Genomic DNA, 27,341 nt, shown 5'->3' with positions numbered 1-27,341 from the left:
TTTCTCGGGCCATGCCATTTGGTGTGTTGGAGAGTGTTGTATTTTTATGATATTGTTCTCGTAGATAGATTTTTTTAAGACTGGTTTTGGTTTATTGGCTTTCTATTGTGATTTACGGATGGTTTGTGTTTAGCCTAGTGGTATACTTTTTTTTGGGTGGCTACTGAGGTTTCCGTCCTTATTTATTTCCTCAATGTGTAACTGAATTAGTATTTTTATTACATTTCTTGCTTTTGCTGTCGATGGTTTTGCTTGTTTTATCGCGGTTCCGCATATGTTTTATTTTTCCTATTTACGTATAGGGATTTTTACTGTTTGCATCATGATGTCTCAATAAGCGAGTATTATTTCATGGGAGTTTTCGCTGCTGAGGTTTTATTATGTGATTGGCGATTTTATATGCATTGCGCTGTATTGCGTTTGTGAGTGTCTGCTATATCATTTTGTTTTGTTTTATTATGTTTTAATAGGGTTTTTTTTGTATTTACACTTGATTTATGGTATTTTTGTCACATGCATTCGGCGGTTTCATGTATTACTGGGCTGTACGTTTTTTAATTGTGTTCCACGTTTAGGCTCTCCTGCAAGTTAGTATAGAATGTTGCGTGCCAGGGTCGAAAAACAACTTTCCCCCTTCTCGCTATCGTCGTATGAGGACTTTGTCAATAGTTTTCAGAGTGCTTACACGGCGTACAGATGTGTGCTCCCGCTTTGTAATATATTTTATATATTTACTTATCGTTAAACACTGTCGGTTGTGCGGGTTGCACTCTACACGGCGTATATAGGTGTTACCAATTTTAATATATCTTTTCGTCTGCGTTTTTTATTTTTAATTACACATCGCCGGGTTGGACTGGGTGCATTCCGGGGAGTTTTTCTTTTACGTATGCTTATTTGCTTCGTGCCGCAGCTGAGCGGGTCGGTGTTCTTGTTTTTTTTTTCTCGGTCTTCGCCCATTCTGTGCGGTTTTTTTATTTTAAATATGTTTATTACTTAACGCTAAGGCGCACAAGCGATCGTTCAACAGTCTTTCCTACACGGGCGTTTGTTCAACATTTATTTTAATTTATTTGTTACACGTCGCCGGGGTGGGCTGGGTGCGTTCCGGTGAGTTTTTCTTTTCTGTATGCTTATTGGTACATGTTTCAGAGCGCTATTTGGAGGGTTAGAACTGTTTTTATTTTTAACTTTGCGTACATTTTTTTTAACTATGCCTATATGGTTTATTTCTGTCATTCGTGCCGCAGTTGAGCGTTCCTACAATTTTATTTTTATTTTGTTTATTACTTAACGCTACGGCGCACGAGCGGTGCACGAGCGATCGTTCAACACTCTTTCCTACATGGGCGTTTGTAAAATATTTATTAATTTTTAATTTGTTACACATCGCCGTGGTGGGTGGAATGCGTTCGTGTGAGTTTTTTTACGTATGCTTATTTGCTTTTTTTTATTACCTCGGTAACATACCTAATTTGTTTCTGGCGATCGTGCCACAGCTACATTTTATTTTTAATTACTTAACACTACGTGTTAACTTTAGGGTTCCTAACTATGCTTAATAAATTTCTATGCCCGGCGCACGAGCGAGGCTTCCAGCTCTCAGCACGACGTTTGTACAACGCTTATTTTACTCGACGCAAAGTAATAGTCTTTGTCCTAACTACGCTTATTTTTTCTGTTTTCACAATATTATAAATTTTAACTATGCTTATAACACTAAAGCATATTCGTGAGCGGGCCGCTCCCGCTTTGTAATATATTTTATAAATTTACTTATCGCTAAACGCTGTCGGTTGTGCGGGTTGCACTCTACACGGCTTACATAGCGTTCCTATTTTTAATAAATCTTTTTGTCTGCGTTTTTATTTTTATTTACACGTCGCCTGGTTGGACTGGGTGCATTCCGGTGAGTTTTTTTCTTTTATGTATGCTTATTGGTACATGACGCTTCACATTATTTGGTTTATTTTTTTTATTATATCGGTAACTTATGTCGATCGTGCCGCATCTACATTTTTATTTTTAATTACTTAATGCTACGTGTTACCTGTAGGGGTCCTATTTTTGCTTAATACATTCCTGGTCGCCGGCGCACGAGCGAGGCTCTCAGCACGGCGTTTGTACTTGACGTAAAATAATAGTCTTTGTCCTAACTATGCTTAGTACTTAACTATCTTTACTGTATTATAAATTTTAACTATGCTTAATACTGAACACATTGGCAGAGAGCCAATTACTACACAGTGTTTGTACAATATTATAAATTTTAACTATGCTATTTTAACTATGCCTTTTACTTGGCATGTTGCACCAGTACTACCACTATAGCATTTTCACACACAGTGTTATTTTTAATGACATTATTATGCTTATAATATGATGTGGGAATTATAATTGTGCAGTTTATGAGTGACGCTCAAGCGGACAACATCTCGCTCTTTCTGCGCGGGATTTTTGAGGTTATGTTGCTCCCAGGTATTTAGTCATAGCTAGTATGGCGGTTTTTGTTTTAAACATACTCTGGGTGGTGGCATCTTTTAAGCTATTTTTTTAAATTTAAGCATAGCAGTTTGCTTTAAGCATACATACTTTTCGAAATTTAAATATGACGGTAGCATAGCGGTTGGATATTTTTATCATGGCGGCTTAAGCATAATGGTGGGGGTTTGCTTTAGGCATACATCATGGCGGTATTTCTTTTCGAAATTTTAAACATGATGGTTTGATATTTTATTTCTTTTCGAATTTTAATATGGCTTTTTAGGCATTGCTAGTATGGTGGGGACTTTATTTCTTTTTGGAAAATTTAAATATGTCGGTTTAGGCATAACTAGTATGGCGGTGTTTGTTTTAAGCATACATCATGGTGGTGCATATATATACATTTTTTGGAAATTTTAAATATGTCGGTTCGTTTTTTATTTCTTTTCGAAATTTAAATATGACGATTTAGGCATAGCTAGTATAGCGGCAATTGCTTTATGCATTTTTTTTAAATTTGATGGTTTAAGCATGCAACATGGCGGCGGTTGTGGAGTGGTGGAGGTTTGCTTTAGGCATACATCATGATGGTATATTTGTTTTTATAAGCAAATTTGTTTCTAAATTTAAAGACATAGCGGTTTAAGCATAGCTTCTTTAAAGCATATGTACATTATTTAATTCCCCATATTTCAACTGGTCCCGTGGTCTAATGGTCAAGGCGTCTGCCTCCTAACCTCGATGTTGCTGTGTCCCACGGATCGAATCCCCATGCCGCCCAGGATTTTTTGTATACAATTCCCGCCTTCGGAGCGACGGTGGCGCGCTCCGTTAACTAAAGGCTGAACTAAGATGGCGGCCTTTAAATAAAAAACTTGGTGGCCTCCAGTGGCTGCGACGGTGGCACGCCCTGGTAGCTAATGTCAACAACAATGGCGGCCCCACGAGATAAGATGGCGGCCTCCATGAAACAAGATGGCGGCCCCCAGGCTTGTACTGGCGCAATGTTTACATTTCAATGTTTACATTGGTCCAGTAATAGCCTGCACCCCCTACTATGATGTCAAAGTAATACTAAAGAACAATAAAGATTCTATACTTAAGAGAGAAAATTCCTTGAAAATTATTTTTGTTCTACCCGATATCAATTAAATAATTACCTTAAGTGTAATACAACGACGCAAACTTTTATTTTCGTATGCACTTTAGTTTTCAATGTTTTTCGTGTTAAAAATGCCAAAACTTTGGACACCTCCTTAAACGTTGGCTTCCAGTTCGTGACATCACAGTACATTTGGCTGATCGTTGTTTGAAATAACGTGGGTCTTATGAATGTTCGGACCTTGTCGCCCTTAGTATATGTGCTAATAAAATAAGCACTGGAAATGTATTGTCTATGAATCTTGAACAAAAAGTATGCTTTGGTAATATACTCCTAATAATATAAGTCGAAAGGTGAGTTATATTTTAGATTAAAAAACTTTCAGTAGTTCTGAACTAAAAACAAAGGTGGATATTTACCCTCCTTGTAGATCGAGATGTGCATATTAGTTAGTCTTATGTAGTTTACTTTACATGTGTACATCAAGCAGAGGCGGATTCAAGGGGGTGGAGAGGGGGAGATTTCCCCCTAAGAGCCGAACATTGCAAAAAAAATGGAATGCTGTTTATTTATACCAACACTTATACATTTATCAAAGGATACATGGAAAATATTTCGTATCATTAATGACAAATTTACCTGTGCCCTTTTCAAGGAATTTATCAACATGAAGTTGGCAACACTGCTTGTTAACCTTACTGTATATGGTGGAGTATATCTTTAATCGGAAGTTTATGCTTTTTTTTAAGCAATTTCTCATAATGAAGTAGGCAACACTGCGTGGTATCTGTAGTGTCCGAGATAGTTTCGCGCGCTGTAAAAGTAAATAAGCAGCATGGTTTTAAATACGATAGAAACCTGACATTACACTAAGAATAATACATAGTCTCCTTCCTCGATTCCAATGTATTCAGTAGCGCGGTGGCAGAGCGCATGGTTGTAAAATATAAAAGGTAATTTTTTACGTGGTTCAAACCACGTCACTGAAAAATTTTCACTTTTTTTTAATTACTGGATTATACAAATCTGGCTTAAAGCAAGTATTGATAAATGCATTTTCTTTGTGTGGGCCTATCTAATTGCTTTAACATTATTAAATACGTATCTTAGTCCACTGGTTTGATTATTTCATTTTCATACATTTTACATTAGACACAAAAAATGTTTTACAGCCAAATATCATGGGTTAAAATTTTAATTAATTTTATTTGGAAGGACGTAGGTCTACAAACATTTAAGACATGCTTTCAGTATTGTATTATTTCTAGGTTACCTAGATTGTATAATTATCTGGTGTCGAAGCAATCGAGATGAATATTTTTTTCTTTGATTTACCCAATATCTTTTTAATGCCCCAAGTATTGCATTATACTTGATCTGAATTGTTTTAAAAATAATGAATTTAGATTTCTAATAATATTTAGTTTTAGGTTAATAATTTTGAATTATGTTTATCAGGTTGGTATCAAAATATGTTTATTATATATTGGATATTCTATGCCCGAATTTTTATAGCAGAGTTTTGTCAATATTGCTCTATGTTTCAGGAAATAAGTCCCTGACTTCCATATCTGGTAATGTTATTTTTTGTAATTAGCTGAAGGGCACCGGTTCCTCATCCTCCCTTAGGACTCATCACTGGATCCACCCCTGACATCAGGAACATACACGTAATTATAATGGATTGAAGAAACATAGTGCACAGATTCTGGATAATGTTTTTTTTCCTCCAGCTTGAATCAAATTATTTTTTCAGGCTCCTTCGGTATTTGGGTCATTTGAAGTTTTCTTCATCGTTAATTGTAGGAATTATGCCAGTCTTCTTCTAACATTTATTTTATTATTGGTAAACGTCACGTTTATCACTTTGCATGTTAAATGACCTAATGTTCTAACATTGTCCCACAACGGTACATTCATACTACGTATGCGTTTACATCGTAGTACATTAAGAAATGGAGGGTTTTACAGGGCAGAAAACTAGTTACTCGGGTTAGTGATAAATGTAAACATTTCCTCCAAAGAAATTGCCATAAATCACATGGTTGTCAATTTTTTTCCACGCATAATTGTACATCCTATTGGTTGAGTTTTTTTTATATTTATATTTGCCTGTAAACGAAAATGATTGCGCCTGATTCTTACAAATTATCAGAGTATAATGGAATAAAAAAATGCAAAGATTGTTATGAACGTGGGAAAAACAGGTCCGGAAAGAAATCCCAATAAATTAACTACAGTTTGATCAATTAAATCATAATAATTACACTTTTTCTTAAATTATAACAATTAAACTTTCTGGTCAAAAGTAATCACACTTTTAATAGACCACATTTTACTCTTCCCACTGAAGCTCGGCTCGACAGTGGCTCTCTCTATTGCTCGTCTCTTGCCGCCCACCTCGGTCTCAACACACTGCCTCACACTACTCACTAGTCAGCCGCACACACAACACCGCCCCGGGTGCTTCTTTCCCCGATGATCCAATCCTCGCACGCGAAGCCCGCCGCTCGCCGTCCACTAACGTTCGCCAAGGGGTCACTCGTTCCGAGTATTCACTTGTCTCGCACTCTCGCCGGTGTTGCCAACAACCTCCCACTCCTTCGCCGGAGGTCGGCGTCGTCTTATATACCTGCCAGGCCTCGACCTGTAAAGGTTCTCGTAGCCATGCTTAGTGTTGCGTTGTCAGAATCCTTGACTTAACACTTGAAGGTGCGAGAACAATTGCGTTCTAGTTACGCTACTTCTAACGACAGTGCTCTCGGGACGCGCAGATCCCTCGAGAGACAAGGAGAATGCCGCCGCTCCTAATCGGACTACCGCAAAAGGGACGGAAGCTACTTGTGTCAGGTAGTCGGACAGCTTCCCTCGACCTCCCGCTGGCTTGCACGCCGGACTGACTGGCCTGCTGCATTGCCTCGTCTTTAGCATCCTCATAACAATAGTATTTAAGTGTAAGTAATAGTAACCAGTAAATTTGATTTGGACTATTATATTTTCAAATTACTTTTTGGGCTAACAGGAAATTTGTCTTTGAGCACATTTTTCCCTTAAGAATATGGTCGGCGTATAGCATTAGTGATCCAAGAGTCGAAATCAAGAATTGATACAGTAGATCATTTGCAAACTTTTTCATTATAAATTCTGTTTAATAACGTTTCATCTGTTCGGTATCAGCAAGTTACAGTTGTTTTAATAAGTTTTAAATAATTTTAAAAAAGCGAATTTTTCACTAGTCATTCGGAACTCAAAACGCTATTTTCCAAGACTTTCAATAATTGATTAATACTTTTAAAGTATTTTAAATTTGGCTTTCCCGATTTGAGCAAACCATTATTTTTAATTGACGGGTAACGGTATTTATAACCTAGGTCTATCAATTTGTACACAAAATCGAGTCACTATTTTGTTTACAACATATGCCAATTTTATCATGGTTCTTACTGTCTTACCTAAAAATATTCACACAATGAAAAGTTCAACTCAGTAATTGGAAGTTGTAATTTAATTCAGTCAGTTTCTCTTTCGGTTCTATTTAATTATTTTGGGTCGGTATAAATAAAAAAGCGCTGATAATCTGCTAACATGTAAACACTCTTCGGTTATACCCGCTCTGTCTGCTGACTATGGGCGTATGTGAGAATCAAGGCCGCCACGTCCTAACTCCCCACGCTTCCTCCCCCTCCATCCACATCACGTCCGGCTGACGTCACACGGAGAGCGCTAGTCTAGCTTCTCGCTCGCGGTAATAGGTGAAGTGAATAATGTTGAAGGAGATGCTCAGACAATGATCGACTGCTCTCTTTTTATGCGATTATAGATTACATGCCCAGGTGATTATAGCGCGTTACCCTCTCCCCTGTGATAGACTGTGGCGTTAGCCTCTCCACAATACAGGAAACGCCGTACCGCATCGCTCTTTTGCCGTCTTGTGAGGCAACTGTTGTACGCTCTACTTAAAACATCAAACTATGGCTCGTGAAACTAAACAAAAAGTAGGTTCTGAAATTTAGGCTATTTTAATTTCTATTCTAAATGATTTCACAATTATTTAAAAGAACATAAATGCCACTTCTTTAGGAGATACAGAAGACTCATCGATAGTGAAATGGAAATATGTCTTAGATTCCAATCAAGTCGTGAATAAATTAAATAACACGAAAACAAGAGAAAAGGCAAAGTTTGTTACGAGCAAGTTTTGAATAGAAATAGTTTTACAACAATGAAATTATTTCCGTACTGTATTAAATGATTAGCAATAAAAATAAATAGCATGGTGTTACATAAAACGATCAAACAAAAATTTAATCATGGCGCTCACATAACTAGTGGTGTGTGTGTTTATGTGTGTGTGTATATATATCCTATATATATATATAATATGAGGCGTAGATCGACACTTCAAGTTGTATCACATTCGACTTACTGTCTCATCATCGCTGACGAAAAACAATATTGTAAAAATAGTTTAGTCTAGTTTTGATGTTTTCGGTAGTTACTGAATTTGATTTAAATACGGGAATGGAATATGGCATGTGTGTACAGACATTGATTGATCGCTAAATGTTATTTATAAGAATGTCTTGAGAGCGACAATGATTGTTCTACATTAAACAAAGATAGAGCAGCCAATGCTTAGCACATAAAAAAATGTATGTATGCAGCTTCAGCGCTTCAAAATCTCCATAATCATATAGTGAGTTATAAAACAAACTAAACTCTTATATTGTATTTTTGTTTGCCACTTTGTAAATTTAGTGTGTATACAAGTAGTATATAATAGGGGCTCCTGCGCCAGGGTCCTGGGTGTGGAGCTGTGTGTCCGATCCGCCATATTGGATTGTGACGTCACGGCGGCCATCTTGGATGAGTGTAACGGGACACAGCGTAACGGGACAAGAAGGACATTGACCTTTGACCCTCAAAATTCGCCAAAATTGGGCAAAATTTGCCCAAAATTCCTCAAAAATCGCCAAAATTCCATTTCTGTGGAAAAAAATTCCGCCAAAAAATCTCAAAAATTTCCACAAATTAAAAATTTCTCTTTTCGAGGGAAAGATTCCCGTTTCGAGGGAAAATTTCCCGTTTTTAGTCCTTAAAAATCCCGGCGGCTAGAAATGTCCATATGTAGGCTTAAGCATCCATGTCGACAGCCTCCGATAAGCCTCTGACGTCATCATGGATTATGACGTCACCGTTGCAATTTCCGTTACGGTCGCCATCTTTAAAATCTTTATTTATTATCCGATTTTATTGAAATTTTTTTTAAAATTTATTTAAAAAATCACTTAATAAAATATAATAAAAAATATTTAAAAAGCATACTTTAACGACACGGAATTCGGAGTCCTCGGTTCGAACCCGGTGAGTGCAAAAAAAAATTAAAAATGGTGACAGGCTCCTTCCTCAATGGTGGATACAGGCAGACTGACTCCCACCACTTTTTTTCAAAAGCATTTATATCGTCACCTAGTATGAAATCATGTCTTCGATGCTGGAAGCCATCATCATTGTATCGTCGGCTAGAGTGCGCTGACGCCATGTTAGTTTAATTCAGTTCAGTTCAATTCAGTTCAGTTTAGTGCAGTAATCATTTATTATTACTGTGACACCCGACATTTTGTCATTTGCCCCGCCATCTTGAAAATCCCTAATTTCAATGCTAGAAAATCGGGAAAAATCCCATAATTCATTAAATAAACCACTCATTAATTTACATATTGATTCGATCGATTCCTGTCCTCGGTTCGATACCCGATCGATGCAATAATATTTAATTTTAAGTAAAAATACCTAAAAAATGACAGGTTCGAAAATAAAAACACCGCAAGTTATTTTACAAACATAATATTTATTACATAAATTCTATTTTACTACAGGATCACCTGCGAAGGTTAGCAATCTTCAAACATTTAGGTCCGCATGGGCGTGAAATGACTAACTCTTAGCTCCAATCGGTTTGTACTAGAAAGAGTCCAACCAGATCCTTTACAGACATAGTCCTCCTCTTCTTGACAGAGTTTCTGGATACCTTGTTTAACAGTTTGCTTGACATCGTTATAACTGTAAATTACTGCAGCCGATGTCTTGAATGCACACTTCTTCACTTTGTCATCGAACGAATAAGGCTTTCCATATATACAGTCCAACCACAAGTTATATTTTAAAGGTGCGTTTGTTGCTACGTCATCAGTAAGCTGATTGATTATGTCCTGTCTGATATCATCAAGAAAATTACAAATGTCCTTCGACTCACTTAACGTACTTGGATAATAGTAGTCTTTCAATGTTCCACGAAATGCAGACTGCGCCAAGTAGAAGCCATTATCGTTCACTTGCAATGCACCGATCACAGTCTTAGGTTTATTTTCATGTTCATATGCCACAGCAATCGGTTGCTGCACATCGGTTTTTTTACTTGTACGCTCACGAGTCACCAATCTAAACCCAGGAGTCGTAATTGCTGCAGGTAGTTCAGCAGTAGGCGCAAGGACTTCACCTTTACAGTTTATCGCATGTCGACGCAAATTATAAATTCGAGTAAACCATTTATGACACTCGTCACAGCGAAACTTCATGCGAGAAGGATTCTTCGTACATTTACTCCTCTCATGTCTCCGTACATCATGTGCAAATGCAAACGTCATGCCGCAGTAGCCACAAGGATGCCTAGTTGAAGACAAACCCTAACCAGATGTCGCTGTTACTGCAACTGTACCATTTCCAGGCATACTCTTATGCACATCAATGCATCGTTGTTGTATAGAAACCTTTACTTTCTGCCGCACTGCAGGACCTTTACATGTCTCCAAGTGATGCTTAAAATTAGCATTTCTTGTAAATTGCTTGCGACACTTAATACAACCAAACATTTTACGATAAGGGTTCTTGTCACATTCTCTCTTCTCGTGTCGACGAGCATTGCTGATGTTTGAGAAAATCTTGTCACAGTAATGACATCGATGTTCGTTAGTTGTTGACGATTCGCCATCCATTGAAGTCTCCATCGAGGGCGAAACAGCGTTCGTCGAGGGTTCCTGTACAGCCAGCACTACCGGCATTAAAGGCTCTTCTTTTGGTGGTATCACGTCTGTTGAAATCTCCTCCAATGTTGACATCGTCGTTGCACACGGGATCTGCTCCTTCTCCGTCGTAGCTGTCGTCAAGGTTCCCGTAGTCGATGGTACAACCTCCGAGTTCGACGTTAAAGTCGGTAAAGATGCCATCGAGTTCGCAAGAACAGGTAATTACGCAATTTATGCACCAGATTAAACAAACTAGGTTATCCATACACCGCCGACGTCAGTACATACTGAGCGTCCTGCTGTCTAGGACTCGCTTATATACATGCACCGTATGGAATAATACGCTAGTCAAATCAGGAACCATCTACAATAATACTAGATTCAAAACAACATTAAAAATAGAAGCACCGACAACGGAAAGGCAGCACATTTGGAAGCACCGACAACGAAAAGGCAGCACATTTGGAAGCACCGACAACGAAAAGGCAGCACATTTGGAAGCTCCATCAACAAAAAAAGGCAAAAAGGAAGCACAAGTTACGAGATCTAAGTCTTATTTAGAAATCAGAATACAAGAAATAAAAACATTAAATTCTTATAATTTAAATTATTTATTTTATTTCTTTACATTATACAAATGCAAGTAAAACAAACCATTATTGTATGTAGCCAGCTTTCCTCAGTTCCATGGAGCTACGAAGCTTCTAGAACATAAGTTTACGAGACTGCGAGAATACAGGACTACAAGTCTACACGAGTACTTGACTACTTCTTAGCTCCAACAGCTCCAAATGGCTCCAACAGCTCCAAATGGCTCCAACAGCTCCAAATGGCTCCAAATGCTCCAAACGGCCTCCAAATGGCTCCAACAGCTCCAACAGCCTCCAAATGCTTAACACAGCTACAAATGGCTCCAAATGCTCCAAACGGCCTCCAAATGCTTGAGAGCTCCAAATGTCTCCAGCAGCTCCAAATGATCCAAATGGCTCCAACAGCTCCAACAGCTCCAAATGGCTCCAACAGCTCCAAATGCTCCAAACGGCCTCCAAAATGGCTCCAACAGCTCCAACAGCCTCCAAATGCTTAACACAGCTCCAAATGGCTCCAACAGCTCTAAAGGCTCCAAATGCTTCAAAAGGCTCCAAATGCTCCAACATCTCTAAATGTCTCCAACAGCTCCAACAGCTCCAAAAAAAAGGCTCCAAATGCTCCAACAGCCTCCAAATTCTTAACACAGCTCCAAATGCTTCAAAAGGCTCCAATTATCGCATCTGTCTTCGTCGGCATTTTCTCTTTTGCTCCCACTGCTCCAACAGCATTATGTTATATGATTCCATGGATACTTTGTTACGTAGCTACAGGTCTACGAGGTTCCAATGCATCATGTTTACGAAGCTTCCAGAACACAAGGTTACGAGACTGCGAGGCTACAGGACTACGAAGCTTCCAGGACACGAGGCTACATGACTACGAGACTACATGACTCTAACTGGTTACAATAGCACCACTCAGTGGTGAGAGTTAGGTTATCTAATGCAAAGCAAATTGATGCAAGTAGTTCTGGCTGTCATCAACAGATGTAGCCACGTGTTGCTTGCAGGTAAATATTAATCAGTTATTTTATGTGGGGTGCGGGATGCTCACTAACGATCGCAAAAGAAGGAGGGCTTCGCTAGACACCAAGAAGAAGAAGTTCGTCTTACAAGTTAATGCTTCGCTGATGTCTCATGGCATATTATTTGACTGAGTAATGGTTGTTTATTTCTTTAATTCCACCTGGTAAAATTATTGCAAGTGTCAATTTATTAGCAGAAATTCACAAATTAAATGTAACTCTGAATAAAATGACATGACTCATTAAGTAAATATCCTTCATGCAGAGATCTATTTCACACAAATAATCAGCAGCACTCGGAGAAAATCATTAGATGTCTAGCCAGAAATAACCAGAAGCACTTGGAGAAAACCATCAAATTATTAACAAGAATAATCAGGAGCACACGGAGAAAACGTAATGACAAGAATAATTGGGAGCACACGGAGAAAACCATACACATATTGAAAAGAATATTCATGAACAAACATAATAACAAGAATAATCGGGAGCACACGGAGAAAACCACCACACGTTTTCTTTGATATCATAAAATTACAGGGAAAAAATTATTTAATAAATAATAAAAAATTTTAAATGTAAAAAATACAAAAATACATAAACAGATTCTGCTAGCTTGTGAACTTTTCATTGTTGAGCAAAGTTAGAGTTCTAGTACAAGCCAGAATTTTATGTATTTTTGTATTTTTTACATTTAAAATTTGTTATTATTTATTAAATATTTTTTTTCCCTGTAATTTTATGACATCAAAGAAAACGTGTGGTGGTTTTTTTTGTGTGCTCCCGATTATTCTTGTTATTATGTTTGTTCATGAATATTCTTTTCAATATGTGTATGTTGGAGCCATTTTGGAGGCCGTTTGGAGCATTTGGAGCATTTGGAGCTGCTGGAGACATTTGGAGCTGTCAAGCATTTGGAGGCCGTTTGGAGCATTTGGAGCCATTTGGAGCTGTGTTAAGCATTTGGAGGCTGTTGGAGCTGTTGGAGCCATTTGGAGGCCGTTTGGAGCATTTGGAGCCATTTGGAGCTGTTGGAGCCATTTGGAGCTGTTGGAGCTAAGAAGTAGTCAAGTACTCGTGTAGACTTGTAGTCCTGTATTCTCGCAGTCTCGTAAACTTATGTTCTAGAAGCTTCGTAGCTCCATGGAACTGAGGAAAGCTGGCTACATACAATAATGGTTTGTTTTACTTGCATTTGTATAATGTAAAGAAATAAAATAAATAATTTAAATTATAAGAATTTAATGTTTTTATTTCTTGTATTCTGATTTCTAACTAAGACTTAGATCTCGTAACTTGTGCTTCCTTTTTGCCTTTTTTTTTTTTTTGATGGAGCTTCCAAATGTGCTGCCTTTTCGTTGTCGGTGCTTCCAAATGTGCTGCCTTTTCGTTGTCGGTGCTTCCAAATGTGCTGCCTTTTCGTTGTCGGTGCTTCCAAATGTGCTGCCTTTTCGTTATCGGTGCTTCCAAATGAGCTGCCTTTTCGTTGTCGGTGCTTCCAAATGTGCTGCCTTTTCGTTGTCGGGCTTCTATTTTTAATGTTGTTTTGACTCTAGTATTATTGTAGATGGTTCCTGATTTGACTAGCGTATTATTCCATACGGTGCATGTATATAAGCGAGTCCTAGACAGCAGGACGCTCAGTATGTACTGACGTCGGCGGTGTATGGATAACCTAGTTTGTTTAATTTTGTGCATAAATCGCGTAATTACCTGTTCTTGCGAACTCGATGGCATCTTAACCGACTTTAACGTCGAACTCGGAGGTTGTACCATCGACTACGGGAACCTTGACGACAGCTACGACGAAGAAGGAGCAGATCCCGTGTGCAACGACGATGTCAACATTGGAGGAGATTTCAACAGACGTGATACCACCAAAAGAAGAGCCTTTAATGCCGGTAGTGCTGGCTGTACAGGAACCCTCGACGAACGCTGTTTTGCCCTCGATGGAGACTTCAATGGATGGCGAATCGTCAACAACTAACGAACATCGATGTCGTTACTGTGACAAGAGTTTCTCAAACATCAGCAATGCTCGTCGACACGAGAAGAGAGAATGTGACAAGAACCCTTATCGTAAAATGTTTGGTTGTATTAAGTGTCGCAAGCAATTTACATGAAATGCTAATTTGAAGCATCACTTGGAGACATGTAAAGGTCCTGCAGTGTGGCAGAAAGTAAAGGTTTCTATACAACAACGATGCATTGATGTGCATAAGAGTATGCCTGGAAATGGTACAGTTGCAGTAACAGCGACATCTGGTTAGGGTTTGTCTTCAACTAGGCATCCTTGTGGCTACTGCGGCATGACGTTTGCATTTGCACATGATGTACGGAGACATGAGAGGAGTAAATGTACGAAGAATCCTTCTCGCGTGAAGTTTCGCTGTGACGAGTGTCATAAATGGTTTACTCGAATTTATAATTTGCGTCGACATGCGATAAACTGTAAAGGTGAAGTCCGTGCGCCTACTGCTGAACTACCTGCAGCAATTACGACTCCTGAGTTTAGATTGGTAACTCGTGAGCGTACAAGTAAAAAAACCGATGTGTAGCAACCGATTGCTGTGGCATCTGAACATGAAAATAAACCTAAGACTGTGATCGGTGCATTGCAAGTGAACGATAATGGCTTCTACTTGGCGCAGTCTGCATTTCGTGGAACATTGAAAGACTACTATTATCCAAGTACGTTAAGTGAGTTGAAGGACATTTGTAATTTTCTTGATGATATCAGACAGGACATAATCAATCAGCTTACTGATGACGTAGCAACAAACGCACCTTTAAAATATAACTTGTGGTTGGACTGTATATATGGAAAGCATTATCCGTTCGATGACAAAGTGAAGAATTGTGCATTCAAGACATCGGCTGCAGTAATTTACAGTTCTATCGATGGCAAGCAAACTGTTAAACAAGGTATCCAGAAACTCTGTCAAGAAGAGGAGGACTATGTCTGTAAAGGATCTGGTTGGACTCTTTCTGGTATAAACCGTTTGGAGCTAAGAATTAGTCATTTCACGCCTATGCGGACCTAAATGTTTGTAAGATTGCTAACCTTCGCAGGTGATCCTGTAGTAAAATAGAATTTATGTAATAAATATTATGTTTGTAAAATAACTTGCGGTGTTTTAATTTTCGAACCTGTCATTTTTTAGGTATTTTTACTTAAAATTAAATATTATTGCATCGATCGGGTATCGAACCGAGGACAGGAATCGATCGATTCAATATGTAAATTAATGAGTGGTTATTTAATGAATTATGGAATTTTTCCCGATTTTATAGCATTGAAATTAGGGATTTTCAAGATGGCGGGGCAAATGACAAAATGTCGGGTGTCACAGTAATAATAAATGATTACTGCACTCTAGCGGGTAAGAATTAAACTAACATGGCATCAGCGCACTCTAGCCGACGATACAATGATGATGGCTTCCAGCATCGAAGACATGACGTCATACTAGGTGACGATATATATGCCTTTGAAAAAAAGTGGTGGGAGTCAGTTTGCCTGCATCCACCATTGAGGAAGGAGCCTGTCACCATTTTTAATTTTTTAGCACTCACCGGGTTCGAACCGAGGACTCCGAATTCCGTGTCGTTAAAGTATGATTTTTAAATATTTTTTATTATATTTTATTAAGTGATTTTTTTAATAAATTTCAAAAAAAATTTCAATAAAATCGGATAATAAATAAAGATTTTAAAGATGGCGACCGTAACGGAAATTGCAACGGTGACGTCATAATCCATGATGACGTCAGAGGCTTATCGGAGGCTGTCGACATGGATGCTTAAGCCTACATATGGACATTTCTAGCCGCCGGGATTTTTAAGGACTAAAAACGGGAAATTTTCCCTCGAAACGGGAATCTTTCCCTCAAGAAGAGAAATTTTTAATTTGTGGAATTGTTTGAGATTTTTTGGCGGAATTTTTTTCCACAGAAATGGAAATTTTGGCGATTTTTGAGGAATTTTGGGCAAATTTTGCCCAATTTTGGCGAATTTTGAGGGTCAAAGGTTAATGTCCTACTTGTCCCGTTTCGCTGTGTCCCGTTACACTCATCCAAGATGGCCGCCGTGACGTCACAATCCAATATGGTGGATCGGACATACAGCTCCTCACCCAGGACCCTGGCGCAGGAGCCCCTATTATATACTTCTTATACAATATAGTCTAATACTATATAGATATAACTATGGTAGCCGCAAGGCTTAGAAGTAATACTTTAAGTGTTCCATGTCAAAAAGTGCTGGAGAGTCTAAGGCCGACAATGGTTCGCACAAAACTTTTATGGTCGCTTTTATGCGCAGAGCGCAGCTTGCATGCATTCTTTTAATCGGCAGCACGCCTTTTAAAAACTTAAAATGATACTGTAGTATCATACATAAAATGTCAGAATAGTTTATATGAGAAATAGCTACAACTTCTATAACACTAATACCGTATGCTTGATATTTTACTTTTATAAATTATTGTGAAAACATGATTTCAAGCAAGGACGTATGTCTGTAATATTTGCAGCTGTTTGTTAAGGAGGGGGGAGGGATGGTACTTTGGCCCAAAGTTTTTGCGCGTGGGAGTAACTGACACAAATCATTTCACTAGGTGGTCTAGGCCTGTATGCATGCAATAAGCTGAAAACTTCATTATGTTTAACCGGTATTTCTTAAAACATGGTATTGGCATTAATATTATGTACGTTTATCATCCCCGATTCACAGTTACAAATGCCTTCACAATGAGGGGCTTATTAATTACAGGGTGGCCGGGATATACGGCCATGTTACAAGCATTTTTCATTGACGTAAAAGTATAAGTACATCCAAAACCAGTAAAAAAGAATGTGTATTAAACATAAATAAAATCGTTAAAATCGTTAAAAAGTTTAACGGAGATATCTTAAAACAAAATTGTTTGAACTTTAAATTACGTGTGTTCTTATGAAGCTCTGCAAACATTTTGACAGGCAGGCCTCTACATCATAGTTGTTAATATTATAAGTGACTTCGTAGCCTGCCATACTTCCCTTTTCCCAGCATGAAACTCGTTTTAAAATTTTCACTGAAAAGCTGATTTATTTGTCTTTGCCTTATGTGTGGACACTCACTTCCTGTCCTGGCAACGTTCCAGCCTGCTCCCAGCCATTCCAGTTACGTCACACGCGTGCACCCAATGAATGCGCAGTGTGCGGGAACGGCCTCGGTGTGAATCATGCTTTAAGATTGAAGAACAGTGATCTTTCACATTCGTTGGTCATTCACGCGACGCTCGTGTTTCTCGGCAGTGGATAGTGAGTGATTGCCTACCCCCCCCTCCCCCCACCAAGCTATCCTTCTTACTGAATTAAATGCCAATACTAAGGTTGAAATTTCTTTAACAAATAGAACAGTGAAATCGTGTATGCAGAAATGTATGATGTATAGGCTACATAATTGGTGTACAAAATTATATGGAAAATACACACTCCATTTTTTTATAATAAATTTTTTAAGCATTGTGTTTGCTATTTGTGTCTTATAATCCATTTCACGAGCGTATATTTTTTTTAGTAGTTTTCCATAGTGACTGTCATAACACATCATTCTAATTCCTGTATGTGCAAAGTTAATAATTTCTAAAAAATGTTTCTTTTGTAAATTTGACACAAACTTAACGCAACGAGGTCTATATCAACTGAAATCTGAATTTACTTGTATAATATTGAAAATAACCAGAGTAGACCATTACTCTCTAAACGTGATATTCATATTTTATCTAAAAGTACTTAACAGCAACTGCCTAAGATAACATTAAATTAATGTATGTATTTGAAAATAATCCTGTATGATCGTGCCGTAGGTGGGCAAGAAATTTTGGTTTTGTACACAGTGATTTTTTACAATTTCTGCAAGTAGGCTTAAGTATTTCATACAGGTATGAGTAACACTAGCTCACAATTTTCTGAAATTTTCAAATTGAGTGTCAAAGTTAATTATTGTTTACAAGGGATTATACTTTGGTTTCCTTTACCGATGTTTTCCTATTATTGAAATAATATTGTTACCTGCTTTAATTTTAAATAGTTACAGAATTTGTGGTCATGTTTTCAGTGTCCTATACAACGAGTCTGCGCTGCTACAGATGTACCTCTGTTAATCAGCCGGTTGTGTTGAGTGCCACGGAGAAGATTCTCTCATGTTCTGGCTTCAACTATTCATCTTTGTTTGAAATTGAGTGCAAGTATTCCACATATTGCAGGAAGAAAACGTTTGAGCTCGCTCTGTCATCAGATAGTACGTATGTTTTAGTTTGTAACTTTAGTTTATTTATTATTGTAGTTTTGAGAGAATTAACTTATATGTTTAATGCTGATGAGGACAGTGGGGATAAACTAAATTACAACTTATCTTAAATACACCATTAAAAAGGTAGAATTGTAACACTTGGCACCAGTGCTAGTAGTCAAGTATTCTGACGTATACGCCTATAAGGCAAATTTGAATTTTTACCTGAAATATAGAGCTATGCATATAAAATATTAAACATTAAAACTGCATTAGTAATGGAAAATACTATAAACAATGTTATTCAAAATAAATTGTAGTTTTACTAGTACCTACTCCATCTGTTAGATTATTTTGGAATCGCCTTACTAGATGTTCTAGATTGGGTTCACTGGTTGCGAGTCATGTTTAATTGTAAGGAAGACTCACACTGGCCTACCCAAGAGAATGGTTCGCAGCTAGCTATTGGGTTTTCCTGTTTAAGAAACCTTTTCCGAGAATCGAAGGTTGGCCACCCTGACTGGTAAAACCTCGCCGAACCTTGCAATGCTTCGAGCGAACAGGAATGTCTTCAATCCTTATGTCATATCGGCTCTATCAGGTAGCTCATGTTGCCTCTAGGGTTTCCCATTATCCTAACTGCTATGGTTTGCTGAAATTGAACAAAATTCGATAACTGCTATTTGCATTACAGGAAATTCTAACTGTCGGGGGTAAACAAGGCCACCTCTTCATGTTTAATACACAGTACCTGTCCTTCCATGTCAATAACGAATCCGTATCGATTGATGATGTCCACTCCTAAAATTACCTCATCGGTGATATCAGCAACAATAAAAGTCTGTGACAATGTTCAAGTTCCAATCTTTACCTCCAAATCCAGCTGTCCATGCACAGGTGAAGTGTCTCTGGTGGCTGTTCTGAGTCTATTTGTAATGGTTCATTGCAGACGAACCACCGTGGACATCCTCCTGCTCTTCTGATCTGGTTACCTGGAGTATCATTCAGCAACTTCTTCAATGCCATGAATATATATACTTCATTAGTGGTGTTTCTGGCATTTTCTCCATTGTAGGGCTCCAGTCCAGCTCTCCTTGTCCTGATGCTTGTGTTTCTTGAGGCACTACATGCTGCCTCAATTTCCAGGGCATGGACCAAGGCCTCATAGCGATTCTTGTGTCGGGCCAAACGAAGAGTTTGCTGAACCTCCGCATGTCTGAGTCCATCTATAAAAGCACTAGTGGCTAGCTGCTGGTGGAACTCTGTGCTTCTGGGTAGGCGAGTTGCATAAGTCGCTCGATGCCAGCTTCGAATTATTGGAGAGTATCTGAATATCTCTGTTGAAGTGTCTTTATAGTCCAAGATCCGAGAGCGATAAGACATAACTTATTTTCACACAGATCAAACCTTAGGTTCTCAGTAGCGTCTCGTGTGCTTTGAATACCTGCGTGCTTGTAGAGATCGCCCTGTGACACCTGGGCAGGTATCAGGTGAGAAAGTTAACTAAAAGCAAGAGTTATTTAACTTAAATTTATATGGCTGATTTTTATATATATTTTGTAGAATATTATTCTGAAGTCGTATCGTAAGTTTGACACTTATTATGGACCAAAACTTTTGTCAGACGCTTTAAAGCTTAACAAAAAATAAACGAATTTAACTTATTTTTACATGTCTGATTTTTAAATATGTTATTAAAGTAACTATTACAAAGTTATATTTCATCAGTCAGACAACTTGTAGTGACCAAACATCCCCTAAACACAAAAATTATTCAGCCAGGAGTACGAGCGCGAGAGCACTATGCGCATGCATCTCAGAGTAAAAAAATTAAATGTATTAAAAATACTTACTGCTTTAGATCCAAGATTTTTGCATCTCTATTTCAATAAGATAAACTTCAACATTAAGGTTATAATTAATAAATATTGAAGTAAAATAAATTATTCCATATATTTGGGATAATTTATATATTCGGAGCTATTTATTTTTATTAGGAATTATTTTTATGTTATTGTAAAAAAGATACGAGTTGGGATAATTTTAAGAAAAACTCATTATATTAAAAAATATTTAACTATGATTAATTAAAGCAAATATTTGTTTATTTTTTAAGTCATCGTAATCTTCGTCACAATAATTAGAATTTTCATCATTCATCCAATCATAATTCTGTCCCTTCAGTCATCATCCTCATCGTCATCAGTTATGTTGTCGTTGCTGGTAGCTTCTTCTGCAAAAAAACAGTTCACAGAATTAAAAAAAACATTAAATTACAAATATAATAGATTTTAAACTTGAAGTCAAAGTATAGTACTTACCTGATTTTTGAAGGGATTCACTAACATCTCCTGGTAATTCGTCACCATCAAACCAATGAAAGTGATTCTGGTTATCTTCTAACCTCCACCCATTGTTTTCAGGAGTAAGAATGGTTGGTTCTTTTTCATTTGCATTATTCCATATGCTAGAAATATAATTTGCTCGGAGAAATTGTTACAATAACTCAGTTTTACATGGCGGAAATTGCTAGCATCAAAATTTTTTAAAATTTTTTTGGATTGAATTCTTCGTTAACATTAGATATGCTGTAATTATTTAAAAACAGCTGAAGCCGGGCAGCATCAACGTCGAGTATACCAGGAACTCTATAAATTTCGCAGATAAATTTTTGGACTATTTTGAAAATATCTTCTTGTATGTGCTCATCGGTAAACGACTCTGGATATCCAAACTGCATAAAAGCTGCTGATATTCATGTTTCATCAATATATTAAATGGTTTTGTTTACCTTTTTTTTTAAAAAAAAAGGCAGGATTGAAGTCACACCCAGTCAATGCATGCAATCCTGGCAAACTTCTACACAAAGATGGTCCCAAGTGCTCGTAAACATTTGTCAAATTAATGTATCTTTGGTTATTTCCGGTGCCTGCATTTAACCATACATTTTAATCATCATTTTTCAAACTATGCATATGTCCTAACATAATTATCGCAATATCAGTATCAGAAGATCTTATAACAAAATTTGCTTGAACGTCTATATTAAAAACATGAAAAATAGTTTTAGTGTCAGCTTCTTCATGCTCTGGACACGATAAACTGTCATTTACATATGATAATATTTTGTTACTATCAACGATGTAAGAATTACTTTGTTTAAAATTAATAAATATCCGTTGATTCTCAACAGATGGCACCATTTCATCAGAAGCCCAGTGCTGAATAAAAAAATCAACGAGAGCCTGTTTAAAATGGACATTTTTGAGTTCTTTTAAAAAACCTGACGATCTAACATGATCGGGTCCAGCAATGTTGAAATACAGTTGAGTAGACTCTTGGCGAAGACCTTTTTCGTAGTCTTTGATAAAAGGAGAGAAATATTGATCAAAAATAACGTCATATCTTGTCGCTTTGAGCTGCGTTACCATTAGTAGCATTTTTTTCGAAATAGCTCCAAACGTTTTTGGGACTTTTTCATGGTGTGAAGCAAAAAGGATCCATAAATTAATAAGATATCCATTTGATCAGGTGAATTGTGTCCTACACCTTTCTCCAAAGATTTCATCAAAGTTGATTTCTGGGTACCGAAATTATGGACTTCTCACTCGCTCTGAAACGCATGCATAGTGCTCTCGCGCTCGTACTCCTGGCTGAATAATTTTTTTGTTTAGGGGATGTTTGGTCACTACAATTTGTCTGACTGATGAAATATAACTTTGTAATAGTTACTTTAATAACATATTTAAAAATCAGACATGTAAAAATAAGTTAAATTCGTTAATTTTTTGTGGAGCTTTAAAGCGTCTGACAAAAGTTCTGGTCCATAATAAGTGTCTGACACTTACGATACGACTTCAGAAAAATATTTTACAAAATATATATAAAAATAAGCCATATAAGTTTAAGTTAAATAACTCTTGCTTTTAGTTAACTTTCTCACCTGATACCTGCCCAGGTGTCACAAGGCGAGCTCCACAAGCACGCAGGTATTCAAAGCACACGAGACGCTACTGAGAACCTAAGGTTTGATCTGTGTATAAATAAGTTATGTCTTATCGCTCTGGGATCTTACTCTATTAGGGCTGTTTTATAAACCTCTCCCATGTGTCGGTCGCCATACCTCAGCTCAAGGGCCTCTGCCAATGCTCCATAGTCGTTCTGGTCTAGGACTTGTATGGTATGCAACAGCTCTAGTGGAGATCATCGCAGGGCCAAGACTAGTGCCGTAAGCCTTTTCTTCCTCATCTGAACCATTCACTTCAGCAGCTGCCTTGAACTGTCGCCTGTTGAATTTTGGGTGACCAGTCACACCTTACACCTTCACGTTTCCGGAAGAACTACTCCGCTTTTTAGCAGATGTAGCTTCCCAGAGCATCCGACGGCACTCTTCAGTTACCGCTGCTACTCGCTGTTCGGTGGCCTGCTCGAGTTGAGCTAGCTGTTACGCCGTTCTGCTGTATATTGCTACAAACACTGCACTTTACCTTCCAACTGGATGCTGGTTTCATCGATCTTATTCTTCATTTCTTCTTGGTACTTCTTGATGTCTTCTATCTCTGCATTCATAGCATTCTTAATCTCCTCTTTGCAGTTCTTCATTTCATTCTTCATCTCTCCTTGGTTAATCCTCATTTAATTCTTCATCTCTTCTTGGTTACTCTCCATTTTATTGTTCATTTCCTCCTGGACTTTCTTCATTTCACTCATATCATTTTTAAAATCGGTTAGGAAAGCCATTACATGCTTAAGCTTGTCGGCAGCCATCGTTCTTGTCCACATACACTACCAGTCTATCACTACTGTCCTAAGATCTACATTGTAATTTGACCTACGAGCTAACCTAAACTTCTACTGAAAACTAATACTAACTTTACTACAACTACACTCTAACTATATACAGTTCCTTATGCTAATTTTAATACCAAAAATTTAAATTCTAATTACTGTTTTTATTTTCTCTTAACTATTCGTAAATTATTTAATTATGGCTATCCGACTTTTGACACCAAAATGTTGCGACTTGTGTGGGGAGAACTAGGTTCGTAAGGGATAGTCGAATTAAGTTTTACAATTAAGTTTTATTACCGTTTTATTATTTACTAATATTTACATTACTAATAAATAATTGTACTTAAAAATGTCCGATCACCAATCACTGTCACTTACAAATGTTCATTCGCAAGTCACTCAATGTCTATCAAGTTCCACAGTTTTCACTCCTCACTGAAGCTATGCTAAACAGTGGTACGCCCCTTACCTCGCGCCTGTCCACACACACAGTCTCGCGCCACTTTCACACTCTCGATCCCGTCGCTCCGCGTCGCGTCACTCTTGAGGGGGGTCTCTTACCCTCTTCGCCGACGTCGCTCTTCTAGTCCAGTAATCTTAGTCAAAATTAGGTAAGTATCTCGGAATTTGAGATACCAAGTTATAAACTCGTATAAACTTGTATTTTGACATCCTAAAAGTTTTCTCAAAACCTACATATGGTAGGGTGTACGCGACTATTTAAATCTAAGGTCAAACATCGCAAAAATCGATGTTTTGCACATTTCTTTGCAAATATCTCGTTTCCTATGGGTATTACGCTATTTGTATTGTTTATAAATATTGTAGAGGATTAAATTCCCTAACACTTATGTTTCAATAATGTTTTCATACGTTGAATCGTGTTCGAGATAGAAGGCGGAGAGCGCGCGGTTAAGCAACATTTAAGGTCAACCAGTAGTCCCGGCCAAAAACACGCCATATAAAGTTGATTAATTATTGATAAATACATAATTATTAATAATTTTTATTTCTTATTAACTATTAAAATTATATTTAATAATTGGTTTTTCATTACTTAAATATCTATCTATTAAATAATAATAGTTTTGATAAGTATCCTCGTTAAAAAAAACACATCTTGTTTCTGCACGCATTAAGTGGCTGTGATACGACTTCTGCGCTTTAAAAAAAAGTTTTTAAAAGCATTTGCCGAATTTGGATCAACTTGTCGCAGCATTTGAAGAAGAAAACTGTCCGGTTCAAAGATTATTTGAGAAGGGAATTCAAATCTTGTTGGCAGTATATAATGCTCCAAAATCTGTGGACAGTATCGATCATCTTCGTTATGCACAATACGTCAAGTCTACAAAACTGAATAAACCTGTGCAGTTATCAAATATTCCACCAACATGTGCAGCAGCTCAACAACATTTCAATCGTGTTTATTATTAAGTTCAAACTTGGTTAGGGCGTGATTTGGAACCCCAGGAATGGGGTGGGACAATGCGTAACGAATCCTGGAACATATCACAATTTTAGCAACTGCTCCAGAGGAATTGCTTAACACAATATTCTGCAACTGCAAGAGTGGTTGTGGTTCGCAATGTGGGTGCAGGAAATCGGGGTCGCAGTGCTCTTTAGCTTGTGGCCAGTGTAATGGGCAAGCTTGTCTCAATGCTTTACCATATCAGAGCGATGTCAATGAAGACATCATGGAAGACCTGGAGACAAATGTCGTTGGAGACGATAAAGAAGAGGACTTTGAAATACTACAGCGGTCGGAAGACGACGATGATGAAGAAGAAGATAATTAAAATTATAAGTTGTAGTTCTTGTAATTTTTATTCAATTTTTTTAATTTCCACAATCATAAATGTATGGAATGATATTTTCTAATAAATTAATTTATTAAGAATTTCTTTCTTTTTTATTTATTTAGGAAGTTATTAATATAAATTACATTAGAATCGAAATATAATGTAGGTATTTTTTTAACAATTCTATAACTACAAGGGCAGGTAGATATTATTAAATAAATTGATAATTAAAAATAGATACGCAAGTAAAATAATTATTAATTATAATGTAATAGTTAATAACAAATGATCAATATTAAAAATTATGTATTTATAAATAATTAATAAACTTTATATGGCGTGTTTTTGACCGGGACTACCGGTTGACCTTAAATGATGCTCTAACCGCGCGCTCTCCGTCCTCTATCTCGAAAACGATTCAACGTATGAAAACATTAGTGAAACCAAAGTTGTAGGGAATTTAATCCTCTACAATATTGATAATAAAATACGAATAGCGAAAAACCCCTAGGAAACGAGATATTTGCAAATAAATGTGTAAAACATCGATTTTTGTGACCTTTGACGTTAGATTTTAATAGTCGCGTACACCCTACCATATGTAGGTTTTGAGACAACTTTTAGGATGTCAAAATACAAGCTTATACTAGTTTATAGCTGGTTATCTCAAATTCCGAGGTGAACTTACTAAGATGAATGGTCTATTCCCTTCATTCGCGGAACTCTCCGAACTCTCGGAACTCGTCCGGAACTGGCTCGGAACCCCGCGAAGGCCGACGTCGCCCTTTTATGCTAGTGGGTCGTCTTTCCAGAACTGACGATAGCGGCTGTGACCAGTCAAGACATCTCGGGCTGACCCGACGGCCAAAAAGTCTTATTCACGCTACTCCGCGCGGCGGCCCGCGGAATTCCCAAGGCCGCTCAGCGATAGATAGCGTTGAGAGTGGGGGGAGGAGGAGGGTAGCGATGACCCTTGTAATCCGGCCAGGCACGCGACACGGCACGTGACGCCAATGGCCTGGCATGCCTTACGTCAGTGGATGGCTCGTGACATGGCGCGTGACGCCAGTGGTCAGGCAGGGCCGCTAGCCAGCTACGAACTTGGGGCGTGTCGTGTCCTTCCTGCGTTTGTATTAATATTATTTACAAAATACAAAAATTCCATAAGTTGATAAGTGATTATGAGATATTAATTTTTATCCCAATATAACAACATGAGACTCAAATCTTCTCACAGAGTGCCCGAACAGCAATTTTGATTTCACAATAACCAGCACAATCTTACGGCCATTTTGGGGTGAATTGCATCATTGAAGTTATCTAGGTTCGTTTCGCGATTTTAACCTAGATCGTTAATAAAACTGTTGCATCATTGTATCTTGACATGTGAACAATTTTATGTGTGTGTGTGTGTGTGTAATTTTGTGTACCGACTAATTGATTATTTCAAGCTTTCAGCGAGGTAAAAATTTTATATCAAATGCGGCGAGTTTGCTTTTGGCAATTTATGAGGAATGTTTGATACATGTGTGTGTGTGTTTATATATATATATACACACGTGTGGAGGCAATATGCTAATTAACAAAGGGATTGGGCAAGAGGGAGGGGGTGAGTGAGTGTTTCGTCCACAGCAAATACTTTCCAGCACTCCTGAATGTTGCTCATTCCATGACGGTCTATACCATTGAGCTCTCCGACCGTATGCTTTGGGATTCTATTTTTTCTTATAGTTGTACAAAAATCGTTCTTACCCATCAAAGTACTAACCATGCTTGATAGTGCTTGATTTTAAAAAAGTACATTAAAAAACAGACATCTTTGCGCACTTAGCCACCATGACATCATGGACTATATTAGTCTTTTCAAAGATATATATAAAGTAAGAACATTTTAAAAATAAAATATCTATTACAAATCTTTCAATAAATAAATAGTTTTTAATAAATATTATTACATAACCTTAGGGAATAGTTATGTTTTTCGACCTAATCCCTGATAATTAATTATTATAACTATAATAATATTATATAGGTATGTCTTTGTCATATGCCCTTTACATTTGTATGATATATTATAACTAATTTTACTAAAATAAATTTAATATATAATTTTATTATAATTATTATCTTATGATATATATATGTCTTTACACTACACAGCTTTATACATTTTATATATATAATGCGGTATTTAAATAGTTAAAAATGTTTTAAAAAAATAAAATCTTCATATAACTACAATTTTATGA

General features: G+C 37.4%; 1 long non-coding RNA gene across 1 annotated transcript in view; it reads left to right on the top strand.

The window, feature by feature from the left end:
* LOC134529270 (uncharacterized) overlaps nt 1–18,511 on the top strand; it is a 59,672-nt gene extending 41,161 nt beyond the window's left edge. The window contains exon 2 of the long non-coding RNA XR_010074519.1: nt 18,329–18,511. This is a non-coding gene — a long non-coding RNA (uncharacterized LOC134529270). The remainder of the gene's footprint in view (nt 1–18,328) is intronic.
* Nucleotides 18,512–27,341: the final 8,830 nt, after the last annotated feature.

The sequence above is a fragment of the Bacillus rossius genome, chromosome 2, assembly GCF_032445375.1.
Source record: "Bacillus rossius redtenbacheri isolate Brsri chromosome 2, Brsri_v3, whole genome shotgun sequence".
Lineage (NCBI taxonomy): Eukaryota > Metazoa > Arthropoda > Insecta > Phasmatodea > Bacillidae > Bacillus > Bacillus rossius.
Note: the sequence above shows the minus strand (reverse complement) of the source record. Positions and strands in the feature narration are given on the sequence as shown.